We start from the raw sequence: 18,698 nt of genomic DNA, 5'->3' as shown, positions 1-18,698 counted from the left end.
CAACTGGTACTTATAACTGGGCAAGTCTACATGAGACGCTTACTGCTCAGTAGCCTAATAACACTGCACAGTAGCATTCCAGTCAAAAACTGTGCTAATACGCTTCTGCACAGTATTATTAGGGTACTGCATAGTAAACATCACAAAAAAACATGCACCAGCACTACTGCACAGTAGCATGAGTTACTGCCTATTTAGTTAGTACTTGGTTAACCAAGTACTAAACTTAATGCACAGTGCAGATATGCCCACAGTGTCTGAGTGTCCACAGGTAGTGGATAGTGACACAAGATAGGTAATTCATGGTTATTTTTCTTATTCATCTTGAAACTTCTTGATGATCTATTGCCACTCCTGAGTCATACTTAAGACTGGGAAATAGTATATTGATTTTAGCATGCAAGTATAAGACTATGTACCTGTCAAAATCTTCAGCCACTCCATCCACCAAGTTCATTTTCTATCTGCTTGCTAACTGGAATGTGATGGAAAAAGAGTTTTATTGTAGGACAGAAATGCACTTGAACCAATTAACCAGGAGTCAGAAATTTTAGTAAAAGTTTGTCACTGTATAATAAAACCACTTGTCACTGTTACAGGTAAAATTTCTCCTTTACTTCAGTACTGAAACATTTTGGCAGCTGCCCCTTGGTAGCTACATGGCCAACATCAGCCTAACCAAGTCTCAAGATTTTAATCTCACATGTTTCACAATTACCCCGCATGACTGACTTTGATGGGGTAATGTTCTATATTGTGGATGCCATCAGTTTATATCTGACTAGATCAGAACGGACTGCAATTCTGACAGAGTCCTAGTTCAGGATCCAAATGTTATGGCTGACCCCTCTCTCTCTCTCTCTGCAGTTTGTGAACTAAATCAAAACTTTTGTGACAAACATCGCTGAATTTCACTAAAGTTTAGATACAAATCCAGATCAAATCTCTGAAGCTCTCTGACTTGCATGGATAAAAGTAGCGTTGGAGTGAGGTTATAGCCACGACTGTCCAGAAAATAGGTTGCATAGTTGGATAAAGTATTTTGCAAATATAACTTACTATTCAATATGTGTTTTCTCCTTTTCATCCCTCTAATCACTCCATAAGAGGCATGCACCCCTACTGCTCTCAGATAGGGGGCAGAATCTGTTAGCTCAAGGTTTAGACATATATTTACTGACTGAAATTCCTAAGTTTAGGTCCTAGTGATGACCAAGCTAAAAGTCATTCACTAGTGTTCTTGTTGGATCTGATTTTTAAAGGACATTGCATTTTACTCTCTTATTACTGACAGTTCTCTCTTTTCTGAGATTGAAGATTAATGTCTAGGGAAGTATGAATTTTAATGTCTGGGGGAGTATTATTGATTCCTTATATAAAATACACAGTAACTTAATTTTAAATCAAAAAGAGGTTTTCCAAAGCACTGAGAATCAGTGACTGAATTTTAGGAACAACTGTGATTTTGCAGGTCTGCATTCCTATAGGTGATGTACTAACAGGAATTTCTTTCCCATCTCAGAAACCCAACTCCTTCCCACTGAAAGCGGACGCCTTTTGTTTCTTTCTAACAGAGTGTGTGTTTTCTGCTGCTGGACCTCATCAGCCTACGTTGCTACTGTGGTATGCTAAATTAGACATAGCAGATACAGCCCAGTTATACAGTGACAGAAAGCTGTCCCTCCGGAGCAGTGAGCTATGCAAAGGACGGCAGCCACGGAGGGTAGAGTAGGAATTTATTTCAATCTTAAAACAAAATTGAAGCTTTGAGTGAAGCAGACCAATGAGAGGGAAAGGGGATACAATGATTTATCCTGTGCAGCATCTCTAGCCATAAACAATGAATGGCTACTCTTTGATTATGCCTCCTCTCATCCCACCCAAAAATTCACTATTCCTTGTCACTCAGTATTAACCATTATTAGATGAATGCATTGATGAGAGATGATGCAAGGATCCAAACTGGCTAATGGAGAGGGCATTAATTCTCTAGAAACAAACAGCAAGTGACATTGAAATTTAAAGCTTGACAGCCAGTAAAAACTGATATGCTTTCTCTCCATTAGAAATAATGACCTAAGCATAAGACCATTCTGGAAAATAATGACCAAATAGCCTCTAGCTGCATCTCAAGCTGTCATCTCCTCCTTGCTTGTGCTTTGATTGTTATTGCTTAATTATGCTCCCCCATTTTTGCCTTTTAGCAGGTTGCCATCAACAGTTTAAATCAAGAGTCATTGTTTCTTCATCTTCAATGATGATAGGAGACAGTAGGAAAAAATGCTCCTTTCACTTCCAGACTAACAAAAAAAGCCTCCATGGAGTTACAGTCTGAATACAGATATGGTCTAAACATCTGGATCTCAGTCCTGGTGTCAGCAAAACTCCATTGTCTTCATTGGGAATATTGCTGATTAAGGTGTGAAGTACTACTCTACTGATCCATTTAATAATTTCTAGCTCCCTAGCTCTGTCCCTTAATCCATCATTTTTGAAGTGACAACCCTGTTCACCGGTTAATCCATTACATAGAGCCCTGATGGAAACTTCCTGCAAATCAGGCTGAACTTGAAAAGAATACATCCTGATGAAAGACAAATATATAGAGAAATCTGAAGCAGATCTGGGTTTTAATGACTAGTTATAACCAGCTTGGGTTTCTGGTCTCATTCCTTTAAAAAAAGCATTGCATATTTCTCTCTACTTTTTTTTCCTCCTTTGGCTGTCAGAGATAAAAACAAATCTAGTTTATTCTTATTGTTGTACTTTTATTCTAATACACTATATATCCTACATTTTTTAAGGCATCATTAAGCCTACAGCAGTGTTAGGTTTTTTTAACCTTCAGACTGAATTGTGAAACCTGGAGGAAAACATCTCACTGCATTCTATCCAAAGCAAAGTTAACTGACTGCAGACATATAAACTGTAATAAAAAAACATTTAGGGAAAGTAAAACCTTTTCCAAGTCAAAATCACTTTCTTCCTAAAAATAACAATGAAACCAAGATCTTTTCTTGGTGTTTGAAAAAAAGCAGCACCATTTAGATCAGCTTTGATTTTCCCAGAAGTAGAAGTCAGTCTACAGTGGAAGTGAAACTTCAATTTTCTAAACCCGTGCTATCCTTGTAAGTTGTAAGGTCAAGTATGTAGAAACTATTTCCATTCCCTGGATTAATTTGTAAGGTGACCCTCACAATTCATGCATCCTCCCTTTCCTATACAGAATGAGAAAAGGATCATCTGCTTCCCTAATGCTTTCCTTTGTGAGATGACAGATCCAGAAAAGGCCTTCCATGGTTGCACCCATATGAGCACAGAAATGTGGCACTGCAGACCTATCTATAACACCGCACAGGCCATACCTGCAGGCATTCCCCATGCTGGTGCTTTGCAGCTGGGGGGTGGGGGGAGGTTGACCCCAAGAGATCGCAGGGACAAAAAAAAAAAAACCCTAAAAAAAGTGCAGTGGTGCATGTTGCAGCAGCATGCACCACCAAGATGGAACCTAGCTGGCCAAAGCCACACTCCAGCTGCCAGCCAGGCTTCCTACTGCAGATTCACCATGGCAGCAGCTCCTGGAAGCCCCCAGGATCCCAGGTAAGGCTGCTGGGGCCAGGACAGTTACTGGCCCCAGCCTCCCCTACCCCACCTGGAAGACGTTCTGCGCAGCAGAGTACACATGACAAGGACAATCCCTGGTGACACATAGCAGTGGCACAAGGTGCTGCTGTTTGTCCCTAGGGAAACACACATTGCTGCTCATGGACATACCCCATAAGTCCAAGTTGGAAGGGTTGTGAAAGAAAGGGGAAGAAGGGCAGGGCAGGACTTCACACATTGGTGATGTACGTCATTCCTACAGGGAAACTCTGAAAGAGATAAAAGAGGATCGTTTAGTACTGCCATGCATGATGATCAGTCCAGCTTGTGGGGTCTTTTTTCATGGAGCCTGTCCCTGACATCATAGCTATAGTAAGGTTGTAACTCCAAGAGTTGGAGAAAATGCGGAAGACTTAAGGTATAATTCAGAGATTTGTATTCTCCACCAGCCTCCACAGAATATACTGATATCTAACTGGATAATGAGGGGGTCTTCCTATTTTGGATTCTGGGCCCCCTGATTATTTCATGCAAAAACACCCCCCACCCCTCCCCAACTTAATGATTTATAGGTAACTCAACAAAGAAAATATCCCCAGAGCCCTTCTGGAGAATATTTTACAGGAGATCATAATCTGATCTGACATAAGCACGAGTTAGAACTTCACAAATGCATTTCACAAAATCATTGTGCTAAGCTCATCTGTAGTGTGGAGCTGCACCAGGTACAAAATTGTCCTGTTTCAGTTGGAGATGGAAAAGACCTATTCATTCATCTAGTTCTTCCCTCTGGCACTGAGAATTGTCCCTTACAGTACAGTTTCTAGTGCTGAGACAGATCTAATTTTAGAAGTCTGAAGGGATGAGGCTTTCACCAGTTCCTTGGAAAGAAAATTTTACAGTCTAATAGATCTGTGTATAGTTATATATTTCTCCTTCCCCATCACCGAGACAATCTGTACATACAGTGTGCTCTGTTACAGTGCATGGCCTTGGAACTGGAAAAAAAGGCTAATGGCTTCCCTAGAGTATGCACTTAGCTGAACTTAATGTAAATAATTCCTACACCATGCTCTCAGTGCTCTCAGTGCATCTCCGGTGCTGGCATCCTGAAACGGATTAGCTCCTATCATTTTCAGGGTTGCTAATAGTCAGTTTCAGAGCTAATGTTAAAAGTCTTGAAAATGACAAGAGATGGAAACCCTAAAGCTGACTGGCTTCTCTCATTTTCCAGGCATCTAATAGCAGCTCTTTGACAGCTGCTTCCCCTTCACCAATTTTGGCGCCAATTATTATGAAGTTAAACCAAAAGTAGACTATGGGACTGAAAAAAATGCTATACACTTAAGGGATTTATGTACTTAGCCAGCATTTAGGTAAGCTATAGTTGTTATAATGTAAGCAAAGGACAAGCACTGGGACTGGCATTTTGTTATTCAGTTAAGCCAACTATGCTTTTATCCAGTATTCAGAGGTGTACACTGCATTTAGTTCTAGCCTCCTCTGACAGGATCTGCTTAGTTCCTTTTCACAGGGCAGAAATGAAACTTTTCCTAAAAGTTTGTTTGCTAAGGAAAAAAAAAATCCACTAAGTTCTCAGAACCCATTTTTGCCCTTTGGTACAGTTACATAATTTTCTACATTATATTTTTTGTAAATATGCATATTTATGTGGTAATTTCTATTCTCGCACTTTGCTAACTATATAAATCTGTGAGGTAACTGTAGAGCAAAATATAATTGCACAGTAATACCATTCCATATTCGATGTAAACATCTGTAGCTAACATTACAATATAATTACATGTACATAAATGTTTAGTTATCTACCAATTATAGTATAATTATTATCATGTTTATGATGAAAGCAACATGTAGAAGAGTTTTTTTTCAAAATTTGCTGTACCTTGAATCCAACTACTAATAAATGTATCTTTGTTTAGAAATTTTGAGGTAAAAAGGACTTTTTTTTAATTTATGCTAGACTGTATTTCTAATTAAAACTGCTGTTAGCAGTAAACCCATCACAGAGACCTGTTGCAACAGCTCTTATGACTGGAATGTCAACACTGAAGGCTACACTCTGTTTTGGAAGGACAGGGTTGAGAGAAAAGGTGGTGGTATTGCCTTATATGTTATAACACATATAATAGTTCCCTGGAGGAAAAAGACAACAAAGCAGAATGCATCTGGGTCAAGATGAAAAGTGAAAGATGCAGAACCAGTATAGTGGTGGGGATTTATTATAGGCCACCAAATCAGGAAGAGGAGGTGGATGGGGCACTTTTCAAGCAGGGGATAATATTGTCCAAAGGCTATGGATGATACTGATGAGAGACTTCAATTTCCTGGACATCTGCTGGAAGAACAATGCAGCCAAACATAACATGTTAAGCCTGTTCCTAACTTGCGTGAAGGTCAATTTTCTTTTACAGAAGGTGGAGGATACAACTAAGGGATCATCTATCTTGGATTATGTCTTAATCAACAGGAAGAACTGGTTATGGATGTGAAGGTGATGGGCAACTTGTGAGGAAGTGACCATGATATGATAGAATTCTAGATCCTGAGACAGGGAATGCATGAGGTCAGCAAAATTAGGATGCTAGATTTCAAAAAGGTGGATTTCATCTGACTCAAGGAGTTAATAGGCCTGGTACCAAGAGAAGATAGACTGGGTGCTCCTAAATGACACAGTATTGGAAGCCCAACAAGAAATTGTCCCTACATGATGGAAACACAAGAATGGCAAGAGACCAATGTGGCTGAACAAGGAGCTTCTAAAATGCTTCAAATTCAAAAGGAAAGCATACAGGCAGGTCATCAAAGAAGCATACCAGGAAATAGCACAAGCCTGCAGAGACAAGATCAGGAAAGCAAAGATAAATAATGAGTTGTGCCCAGTAAAGGAGGTTAAGGACAAGAAGGAAAGGTTTTGTAAATATGTTGGCCAGAAACATAGGAAGCAAGAAGCAAGGAAGCTGTGGATCTATTGTTAACAAGCCAGGGAGAACGCATTACAGAAGATGCAAAGAAGGCAGAGCTACTCAACAGCTACTTTGCCTCAGTTTTCAGAAAACAATTAAGCTGCAGCCATACCAGGATAAGGAAGGGGCAAACTGAGGGATGAGATAACAAAAGAAACTGTCAGAGAGCTTTTGATGGGTCTGAATGAATTCAAGTCAGCAGGGCTGGATGAACTTCATCCCAAGGTACTGAAAGACCTGGCAGAGGAGATCTCAGAGCTTGGTAATGATCTTCATGAAGTTGTGGGAGATGGGCCAGGTATCATAGGACCATAAAAGAGCCAACAAAGTGCCCCCCTTTAAAAAAGACAAGAAGGAGGACACAGGCAACTACAGACCAGTTAGCCTCACCTCCATACCTGGGAAGTTACTGGAGCACATCCTAAAGAAGGCCATTTGCAAGTATCTGGAGGAGGAAAAGCTGATCACAAGCAGCCAGCATGGACTGATGTGCCAAACAAACTTGATCGCCTTCTTTGACAAAGTAACTACTTGGGTGGATGAAGCAAATGTTATGGATATAGTGTATTTGGGTTTCAGCAAGGCTTTTGACAAAGTCCCACAAAACTTTCTTATGAAAAAATTAAAGAAATGTGGCCTGGACAAAACTACTATAGGGTGGATAGGCAACTAGCTCAATATCCACAAGCAAAGTATAATTATTAATAGGTCCATGTCAGAAAGGCAGATAGTTTCTAGTGAAGTTCCACAGCATTCTGCCCTGGGCTCTGTGCTATTCAGTGTGTTTTTAATGATTTGGATGCTGGCACCGAAAACTTCTGGAGCAAGTTTGCATATGACACAAAAGAGGAAAGGATTATGAACACATTGAGGAATGGGTGTGTAATTCAGAAGGATCTCAACAGATTGGAAACCTGGGCTTGAACTAACAGGGTGAAAGTCAATAAAAATGCAAAGTGCTACAACTCAGGAAGAATAATCAAAACACAAAGGAAAACCGTGTTTATCGTCTGAGTCTCCAGAGTCTGGAATAGACTCCCCCCAGAAGTGGTGCAAACACCTACTCTGGACACGTTCAAGAAACTTTTGGATGGTTATCTTCCTGAGGTCACCTGATCCGAGGTGACTTCCTGCCCCTTGGGCAGGGGCTGGACTCAATGATCTTGCGAGGTCCCTTCCAGCCCTAATATCTACGAAATCTATGAAATATAAAATGGGTGACACCTGGCTGATGGAAGCACTATGGAAAAGCATCTGAGATTCTTTGTAGATCACAGACTTAATACAAGTCTGCAGTGCGATGTAGCTGCACAAAAGGCAACGTGGTTTTGAGATACATCAATAGAAGCATTAGGTGCAAGGCAAGGTGATAGTGCCTCTCTATTTGGCACAGGTTAGGCCTCATCTGAAGCATTGTGTGTGTATCTGGGCTCCACAGTTTAAAAAGGTGATGGAGAAGTTAGGGTCCAGAGTCAGGCAACAAAGATGATAAAAAGCTTGGAAAGCACGTCCTATGAGGAGAGACTGAAGGAGCTAGGCATGTTCAGCTTGTAGAAAAGGTGTTTGAGGGGACATGATAGCAGTCTTCAAATACTTGAAGGGCTGCAATAAAGAAGAGGGAAAGTACCATTTCTCACTGAGAGGAGGTTGCAAGCCAATGGCTTGAAGTTGCAGCAAAATTTAGATTGGATATCCAGAAAAAAAGTCTTTATTATTAAAATAGTGAGACAGTGGAATACACTGCCTATGGAAGTTGTGGACTCTCCACTGGTCAGGGATGATCTAGAAGAGGTAGGACAGCCACTGGTCAGACATGATCTAGGTACAACTATGTCTTTGTTCTCCTATGGGTATCTCCTCTGCTTCTGGGCTTTGCTGATTGCCCCCGCCCCCCACTTTCTGCTATGTGTCAGGGTTGTGTCAAGCCTCCGCACAGGCATTAGGTATTTGCTATGACTAAGGCTGGGGACTTTGACTGGGGTGTGCTAACACTCCTGCTGAGACCAAAGCCAGAGGTTCCTGGCTAGAGGGTCATGTCCCTCTGGTCAGGGTCAGACCAATCACTGTATTTGGGGTCAGGAAAGAAGTTTACCTCACGGTCAAAATGGTACAAACCATGAGGAGTTTTGCCTTCCTTTGTAGTGGGAGGCATGGCCCTCTACCCGGGATCTCTTAAGCATATATCAACAAACTTTATCGGAGCAGGACATTGGCTGCCATGGTTCCCCTGCTTTACCTGTGGCAGGTTAGAGTATTATATGTGTGTTGTGTCAGGGTTGACAGTAGTCTCACATAGAGTTTAGATTATGGATTGTATAAGATGGTTTGGATAGGTATGATCCTGCCTTAGGGAGGGGGTTGGACTAGATGACCTTTAGAGGCCTCTTCAAGCCCCACTTTTCTATGATTCTGTGCTAGAAGGGAGTTAATCATTTTTATTAAGTGCTTGGGAAAGTAAATTTGCCTAAACTACTATTTCAGAAAACATTGCAAAGGATAAAGGTGATCATTTAAGGCCCATGTCTTCAACACTTTATTCATACTGATGAATAATGATTATGATTATGAATACAAATAGTCCCTTGTAGCCACTGGGATTAGCCAATGCAAGTAAAAACCAATTATCTTATGGGGTTGCAAAAATTTTTAGTAACATAAATATCTTTGTTTCTGAAGTTATGTTTGCACAATCCACAACAGTGCCATGCTGAAACACACCATGCCTCTCCATGAGAGATTGTGAAGTACCAAACTAATGCAAATCTACTGCCTCAGGGCCAAGAGACAGTACGCATAGAGAATATATGGAGTTGCCTCAGCGTGGGTCAGCTTGGTGCCATGCAGGCATTTTGTTTCAGGGTGGAAGTTGTACATGCCCTCTATTGTTGACATTTCCTCATATCAGCTAGAATAAAACTTGGATAACACACATCTTATAAAATGCAAATAACTTGCCTAGGCTAAGCAAATTAACTCCTGCTGCAGATTGGGCTCTGTAAAGGAAACATTTCCTCAGCAGTGGGTAAAATATATTAGATGAACCCAAATTACTACTTTTTTGGATCCAGATCAAGATGCAAATTTCCCCAAACCTTGAGGGTTTGGGAGCTCTGAGGATTTGACTCAGATCCATTGATAATAAATTATTAATAGGCAATGGGAGGATATAAAATGTGATACATGCTTTTAATTTTATTTTTCTTAAAACCCAACCCTAAAGCTGTTTCAGAAGCTTCCCTCATATTGTTCCAATTAGAGGCAATAATCCTTTCACCAGAACAGACACCAAAAGGTCAGTAGGGTCAACATTGCTCAGAAGACAGCATGATTGTTTCTAATTTCAGTCTTAAATTCCTCTTTCCGTGAATACTGTGTAAGATGTTTGTAATTTTTAAACATCATAAAAATATAATTGTATCAGAAGAAACTTTGGGGACTATCCAGAAATCAAGCATTGTATAAAGACATTTGAAAACAATAGTTGCCTGTACTCTTTAGTGTAGCAGCAGTAGTAAGGAGTGAAGGGACCCATTAATTGGTGGAAAAAAGAGTTGCAGATTCTTGACATATTAGACTTCAACAAAATCAACTGCAGTTATATGTCAGCTGTAGCAAATCCCACCATTGTGTATTGACATGCACCTGGTTTTCCCAGGCATTTCATATTTAGAGCAGAGAACATCTTGCAAAGAAAGGTAGGGATGCCAGAAGAGGATGGGTGTGGCCATGAGCAGATATCCTTACTTTCCATCTCAGATGAAAAACTCTATTCTTTAGCAGCCATTGTGAAAATTATTTTCTCTGGCAAATAGGGTAACTAAATATGAATTTACAATAAAGGATAGGGAAGTGAGTAACTTTTATCCCTTATAGGTTTGGCTATCAGAGGCCTGGGTAACAAGGAGTGTCCATGATTAAGCAGTTGGGAAATCTGGTCGTTTCTTTGGTGCTGAAATGTGGATTGGAAAATATGAAACATGACCTTGCTTTAGGCAGCCATTTTTTTCAAATATTGGGTTTCATTATTGCATTTCCAAATGCTATCAAGCTAAGATAGTTGAAGAGTGAAAATCTTAAGAAACTTCAAGTGAATTAAACTACCTGCTGACAAGTTTAATTTCACTGTGTAGAATGCTGACAAGGGTGGTGGATATATAATTGGGCTATCTTACAAAGCCTTCATATGATGTACAATTTTTATACGTAGAGACCATTCAGATATGCATATAGGGTTTTTAAAAACCTTTTAAATGTTCCATTGTTCGACCCAAAGTTGTTCAGAAATGTTTTTCCTTTAAGCGAGTTCTAATGGCTGTCACTATGATTTAAAGCCTTCTACAGAATCTTTCACATAAGGTATGGCTACCTAAATTACTTTGGACCTAATTTTAGATAAACTGCTATAGCAAGTGTTGAATAAATGCATGAGTAAGCAAAGAAAAGCAAAACAGATATTTAACATTTGTGACTAGCGTTATCTTTCCTGAGCATTTGAATAGAAGTAGTTTAGGTTTGTTAATTAGGTTCCACACAAAAAATTCACATTCAAAGACATTACATTACATTCATCATCTTTCTAAAAGGCTTGTCACTTTATTACCACTGGCGAAAAAGCAACTTAACGCAGATCAATTCCAAATGCATTCCACTGTAAGACATCTCCTCATCCTTTAACGTAATAATGCCAAAACATGAGGTGAACTCTCAGTATTAAAAATACATTTAAGCCAAGAAATGGAATTCTGGGGAAGAAATTAAGCTCCTTGATGTAAAAGGTGGTGTCTTGGTAAGTTAAATTCCACTTTTGTTAATAGATTTTGGGAGATTCTTAAACAAACACTTGTTGCGAGACAGTTGTACTTCTGTGTTTTATTTATAAAACAATAACAATATAATGAAGTAATAATAAAATATTCTATGTTAGACTGGGTTGGATAGGTGTTTTCCCACAAATTTGAGATGAGAAATTGCAGACTCAAGGAAATGTAATGCACACCTAGGAATAGATATTGTATTCTTTGCACATCCAAAACTTCTAATGTCAATGGTCACGTGCAAGTATTTATTTCTATCTGTGATAAAAAGCCTGGAAGCTGCAGTGTACACAGGTGAGCTCTCAAGCCAGAGGGCAATAACCCATCCTTGGGGGAGCCCATTAGTTGCCACCCTATCCTCTCCCCTTCCTGGGAAGGGGGAAGTTTGTCAACAGGCAGCTGCCTCCACCTCCCCACCACAGTTTAAATTGCCTCAAGTTCAGCCCCAATAGACTGCATATGGGGTGATTTCAGGGACAGCTTTCCTGAGCCTGGGTCCCAGCTCCCTGGATTTTAAATTGCCACATGTACCACGCAGCTGAGGAACACACATTTAAAGACTTCAGGGTCATGAATCAGAATGGAGGTGGCTTCCCAGTCCCAGTTCTCAACCCTTGGGTTCCTCAATCTCCACCACCGCTGCTCAGCTGGGTGGGGAGGCTGGAATTTAAAGCTCAGGGTCTGGGAACCAGACTTGAAGACAGCTTCCTAGAGCCTGATTTCTGATCCCCCTGGGCATTGCAATCCCTACCCCTGCCTGGCTGGGCAGTGGAGGCAACATTTAAAGCTGAGAACTGGGAGCCAGGCATGGGGACAGCCTCCCCAAACCCAATTCCTGGGTTCTTGGTTTTGCAATCCCACCCCCACTGCCCAGCTGGGTGGCAGGCTCATCAAGAGGAGCCAGAGAGAGCCAGAAAGCCCTCCCCAGCCTCTTTCCCAAACTGGGGAGTGCCCAGTTTGTGCAAGAGGGAGGAAACAGTTGCTGCTGTTCCCCTCCCCTCCCAGCCCAGTCTAGGAGAGGGAGAGAGCAGCACAGCAAAGCCCTCTTGCCTCTTCTTATAACAGGGACTCAGATATAAGAAACAGGCAGGGAGTATGTGCTGCTCCTTCTGCTTGGCTCCTGGTACTTGGGAGCTGAGTAGACTAAGCATCACCCCATGCCCCCTTTCCACTCATCACACCAGGGACTCCAGTTTGTGGTTAACAGAAGGGGCAGGAGGAGCTTCCCCCTGCACCTTCCTCCAAACCAGGGTAACTCCAGTCTCTGAAAGGCGTGGGAGCCTTTCCCCACCACTCCTCTCTTCCTGCTTACCAGGATATGTTAAACTATGGGAAGGTATACAAGCATTTCTTCTCCCAGAAGAAACTCTTTCAGGAGTCACTTCTACCTGGCTGGAACTAATTTATTTTTCTCCAGGAACATTCATTTTTGGTCTGGGAAAAACAGCATGAACACACATACACTTGTAGTTTCTACGAGGAGCACAGCAATGTAACACTTGTACATGGCTAATATATAACACATGTACATGACCAATCAGATAAGCCTGGAATTTGACACAAAACAAAATGTGACATATAACATAAGGATGTTTAGGTAACTGGAAAAAGTATATTCAAATTGAATATGACTATGGAGAATTATTTGCTTTGGTGTCACAGTCAGAGCTAGGAATCACTCTGGTGTTTTTGCCTAACTTGATCACAAATTCAATTCTACTTTTGGGGGTTTTTTTGTTTTTTTTCTAACCAAACTTTAGAAATCAAAATATGTATACTGAAAATAATACTACTTCCACCTTCCTCCTTCAATCATTTTCAACTGCTTTATATATGTATGTTAAAATGTATTCTTTAGCAATGGAAAATTACATGTTAGTGCCAATTCGGCAGTTGTTCTGCTGATGATGTTCTTTTTGAAACCAATGAGATTTTGAGTGCAGACTGATTGAGAAATTGGGACCTTAATCAATAGGAAGGACAAATCTCAAGCAAAGGAAAAGAAAAGCATCTTGAGGATCCAAAGATTGACAGTATTAAATATTTCTGCTTTTCATGTGGCAGATTTCAAAAGCACTAAATTTACCTCAAAAAATCACTTAAAAGAAAAGCCAAGCTGCATTTATTATCCAAAACAATATATGTCAGTTTCTGGCCTTTTGCAGACCTGGATGTGACTCAGCTTAGCAATGGTTTGCAAGAATGACATAAATCGTGATCCTCTGACCCAAGACTGGCCTCCTGTTGGGTTAGTGGATATTCAGGGGAAGAGAACCCTCTATCTATACCATCAAAAATGAGATCCTGCAGGGATATGTGCTGGGTCCAATTTTATTCAAAATTTTCCTCAGTGATATAGAAATCAGGCTGCCCAGTGAAATCTCCAAAGTTGTGGATAATACCAAATTATTCTAGGTAGTCACATCCCAAGTAGATGGAGATAAGCTGTAAAATGGTCTTACCAAACTAAATCAGTGGGCAAAAAATGGCAAATGAACTTCACTATCAACAAGTGCAAGGTGATGCACTTGAGGGAAAATGACTCCAGTTATACATGTGCAATGCTGGGTTTTGAACTAGCTGTTACAACTCAGGAATGAGACCTTGAAATCATTGTAGATACTTCTTTAAAAATGTCAGCTCAATGTGAGCAGCAACAAAAAAAGACAATCAAGTGTTGTGCATCATTAAGGGAATTAAAAACAAAACAGAGAACATCATCCTGCCATTATACAAATCTAAGTTATGCCCACACTTTGAACACTGTATGCAGTTCTGGTCTCTGAAACTTTAAAAGGATGTAGATGTAGTACAATTAGAAAAGGTACATAGAAGGCAACCAAAATGACCAGGGACATGGAACAGTTGCCATTCCAGGAGAGACTAAATAGGCTGGGACTCTTCAGTTTGCCAAGGAGAAAGCGGAGGGAGGATATGATGGAGGTATAAAATCATGAATGCTGTGGACAAAGTAAACAAGGAGCTGTTAGTCACCAAGTCTTGAAATACTAGAAGTATGGGGGCAATCACTGAGATTGGTAGGAAATTGGTTTAAAACTAAGGAGGTAGCAGAGGCAGATAGCATAGCCAGGTTCAAGAAGGGATTAGGCCAGAGGTATCAAATTCATTTGGTCCTGAGAGCCCACAGGCTAGACCGATGACACAAGGCCAGCCCCAAGGGCCAGATTAGGCCCACAGAACCTCCCGCAATGCCAGATCCAACCAGCCCCAGCTCCAGCTGGTTCAAGAAACAGTAGGAAGAAGCCCACCATTGTGGGCACTTGGCTGTAGCTGTGGGAACATGCTGCAGTGCTGGGCTTCTTCCTGTGGTGCTGCTGGGGTTCCAGTTCTACTGCTGAGGTCTGAATGCCTGGCAGCAAAGCTGGGAAGAGCTGTGGTGTTGGAGTCCCAGCAGCATCATGGGAAGAAGCCAGACATCCCAGCTTGTTCTCACAATGGCAGTCAAGTACTAGGATACCAGGCTTCTTCCTGCAATGCTGCTTGGGCTCCAGTGCTGGAGCCCAAGGTGTTTTGCTGCTGCCACAGGAAGGTCCTCCATCAAGGCTACTGGCTGGATGACACAGCTCTGTGGGCTGAATTTGGCCCATATGTTTGACGCCGCTGGACTAGAATGGATGAAAGATCTATTAATAGCTGTTGAACAGAATGGTTGGAGATGTTTCCTCTGGCATCTCTAAACCAATAATGCTGGATGCCAAGGAGCGTACTGACTAGGGGATAGATCAGTCTAGAACTACCTGGTCCAATGCTCTCCTTCTAAAGCATCCACTACTGCCTGGGTCAGAGACAGGATACTGGGCTATATGGACCTTTGGTCTGACACAGGATGGCATTTAGGGCACAGGATGGCATATGGGGCGGGGGGATGGTGGTGCTTTAATTAGAACAGCTCCAAGAGCCCAGTCTAATTAAAGCAGCTCTATATCTTCTGTATCAGTATCTCCATGCTTAAAAATGGTGGCAGGGGTGCTTGAACTAAAGCTCATTCGACAAACTTTATTTCAACAGCCCCCACACATGAAAATGATGGTGGTGGTACTGAACTAAAGCTCATTTGACAAGCTTTAGTTCAAGCATCCCCACCGCCATTTTTAAGCATGGGGACACTGATACATGAGACACAGGAAGCTACTGGAGCAAGGTAATTGTCATGCTCCAGCAGGCTCGATTAATCCAATTCCAGCATTCCCAAGTCAGACCACACACAGCTTTTAACACCTGCACAAAGTCCCACAACACGTTCAATGCCTGCACATGTAAATGCTGGCCTATTCCCACTTGCTGCAAAGTAATTTACTGTGCAGTAAATTTAAGTGGGCATAAATGCATGTGTAGATACACCCAGTGTGCTTTATTTTAATATCCTCAAGGCACAATAGTTCATATGCCCCAATCTATGTGGCTATAGCTCATAGAGAGTAGTTCCTGGGAACATAACAAATGTATTTTATAGTATTGACTATTCATAAAATAGGCAAATTTCATCCCGTCTTTCTTGTCCCCAAATTTCACAATGAGTACTGTTATACAGATTTTTCTTTTCCTGTGGGAAATAATTTTCCACTTTTTTTCATTTAATTTCAATAGCCATTACTGTATAGAAAGGCACTTGACAGGGATTGGGATATCCATATGTGTAAAAGAAAATTCAGTGAATTGCACAAGCTTTAAGTATTTTAGGTTTTTCTCCAAGTATTACTAAGTATATACATAAAATAATAGGCAAGGATGCATTACCAGCCTTGTATACCCTGCATTTGAGCTGTATATTATGGGATAGGAAATCTAAGTATTAATTATCTATTTTTCACAGAATCTAAACTTATTACCATTATCATCACCATATTTAAGTGTATTGAGTTAGTATATGAGACACTTCACAAAAGTGCCCAGTTTCTACTCAGGGAAAGTGTACAGAATTAGGGCCACAGCCTGCCAGCTCTCATCACTGCAATCCATTGTACTACCATTGCTAAGTTACCCAAGGCAGTGATAGGGCTAGGGGCATGTTTGGTCACCGTTGACTGCCCATGACTAGGTACACATGTACAGCTGGGTCAGCTGGAGCAGTCTTTGGCTAGAGTCTTACTAAAGAATTGAACACATGCCTGTACAGCAATAGGTAATGTTCCTAAATGTTAAACTTCATATAAAAGTTATAATCCTAAACTGCTTAAGTCAATGAGAGTTTTTCCGGCATTGAATTCAAAAGGTCCAATATTCACCCAGTGGGGAAAAATGAGAAACAATAGGGAAAGTTTGGAAAGAAAAGAGAACAGTGGTATCAAGATGGTACCACAATAATTTAGTTGGGGTCAGTAAATGTATGTTCTTTTGAGGGGGGAGGTGTTTGTTTTTGTTACAGGAACATAAATATAACAAAATAAAGAGGATAAAGAAATGAAAGAGAAAAAAGGAGATTGTATTATTGACTGCATTGTAAAATTCTGTTATATGTGAGTTTTCAAGAACTGAAATGAGAGACAGGGTAGTAGCTAGGCAGACCAGAACAGGGAGAATATTCTAAGCATAAGTAGGGTGACAGGAAAATTGCTTGTTACAAATAATATAACCTTATTGTAATGCTTTGTAGTGGCAATAGTGACATCACTTGAATACACTGGTATAAGCTGGTGAAGCTCTGTTGAATTCAATATAGCTATGCTGATTTACCACTTAAGATCAATCCCACTGGGTCAAATTCATCCATTCATTTATTCATGGGATCCATTTGCTTTATTTCCTTGGAAAGCTGAGACCTTCAATGATTTTTTAAAAAGTTGTTTTCACAGAATAGGGGTGGGGAACCATTTGGAAAGGTCAGGGAGTAGCACAAACTACATTCTGATCCCATAAAGTTTGAGCAGTTGAGAAATCTGCTCAAGTATGTTCTTCTGTCCTCATGAGACAAAATAGATGACAAGTTAAAATACTTGAGATTGGTGAATACTTGTGTTGTCTCTCTCAGTTAGACTCAGCTTGGCACATATACAATTCATGCACATTTGTATAATCTGTTAGCCATTTTTCTATTGTACTTGTAAAATGCAAAAATATGACTACTGTATGTTGCATTCCAACACAGCTTGATTCAATAAGATGCAACATATGGCAGTATTATGCATTAACTTGCAGAGTGATGCTGCTCGGAAAGTGGATTGGATGGAAAATGTTTGTCGCTCTTACAATAATCAAGCCTGCCACGAGCAATATCAGCTTCAGCATCTGATGTTTTGACACACTGATGGATTCTGGTAGCAGCTGGAATCCATTGACAAAACAAGATGTATTAAAAACTGGGGATGCTTGTGATAGGCTCAGTCAAATATTATAGAGGGGAAAAGAGTGAGAATGAAAAGAAAAACTTCAAGGAAAAAGAGAAACAGGAAAAATTAGCAACGCTAGAGCAATATGACCATTTTTAAATGATACCTCTCCCCACCCTTTCCAACAAGCTTTTTAAAATTGCTTTATGTTCTGTTCACTGTCTGTTGTGGTTTCACCTTATTTTTAATTCCATTGTTTCTCCCTGACAATCATGGATTTTCCCTAAACAGATTGCAAATAAAAAGCATAAATTTGCTGCAGTGAACTCTTGAACCCAGGATGTTAACAGTGGGTTTGAAATTAGAAAGAAAAGAGTCTGGTCCACTTTTGGGGCCCATTGTGCCCCCAACTGAAATGACCATGAAACATTTTTTTTTATTGATTCTGTTAGGAACAGAAATAGACTTAATGCCACTTTAGGAGCACCTGGCTGCCGTTTGAGGGTCCTAGATCAAAAGCCCATATGTATCCTGGATATCACGAGAAGATGTGAAGAATGTGCCCCAGGAAAGATAAAGTCATCCCCTATGTGGAACAGCTATGTGTTACAGTCCTGTTAGCCAATCCATGGCACCTTTTCTGGCTGTTCTCTAATGTTTAACCTCTCAGTCAGAGGTAAGGTTTCAGAGAAAAAGCAGGTCCGATGGAGGAAGAAAGGAAAACAGAGAGAAAAATCAATCGATAAACTGAAATAAAAAAGTAAGCCATCCTCTTTGTTCTCAGTTCCACTGGTGCAGGTATAGCTATTAGAAGATAATCCTCAATTGTTCTCTTCTTTGACAGCCTGGTATGTGTGAGGATTTAGACTGTAGAGAATGAAAATGTCACACTTATACCTCTAGGCTTGTTCTCATATGGCTGAATTCAATGTGATTTGATGGCTCACAAGGCTGGTTTAGAATGATTGTAGTCATGTTCAATACATGACCTTCCAAGGACTTGCTGG

The 18,698-nt window shown here is 40.6% G+C and overlaps 1 long non-coding RNA gene across 1 annotated transcript in view; it reads right to left on the bottom strand.

Moving 5' to 3' along the window:
- Positions 1–18,698, bottom strand: part of LOC102572819 (uncharacterized) — an 88,999-nt gene that overhangs the window by 3,336 nt on the left and 66,965 nt on the right. The window contains exons 3-4 of the long non-coding RNA XR_009461616.1: positions 3,775–3,872; positions 420–475 (exon numbers count right to left, since the gene is read on the bottom strand). This is a non-coding gene — a long non-coding RNA (uncharacterized LOC102572819). The remainder of the gene's footprint in view (positions 1–419; positions 476–3,774; positions 3,873–18,698) is intronic.

Source organism: Alligator mississippiensis, chromosome 4 (assembly GCF_030867095.1).
Source record: "Alligator mississippiensis isolate rAllMis1 chromosome 4, rAllMis1, whole genome shotgun sequence".
Lineage (NCBI taxonomy): Eukaryota > Metazoa > Chordata > Crocodylia > Alligatoridae > Alligator > Alligator mississippiensis.
Note: the sequence above shows the minus strand (reverse complement) of the source record. Positions and strands in the feature narration are given on the sequence as shown.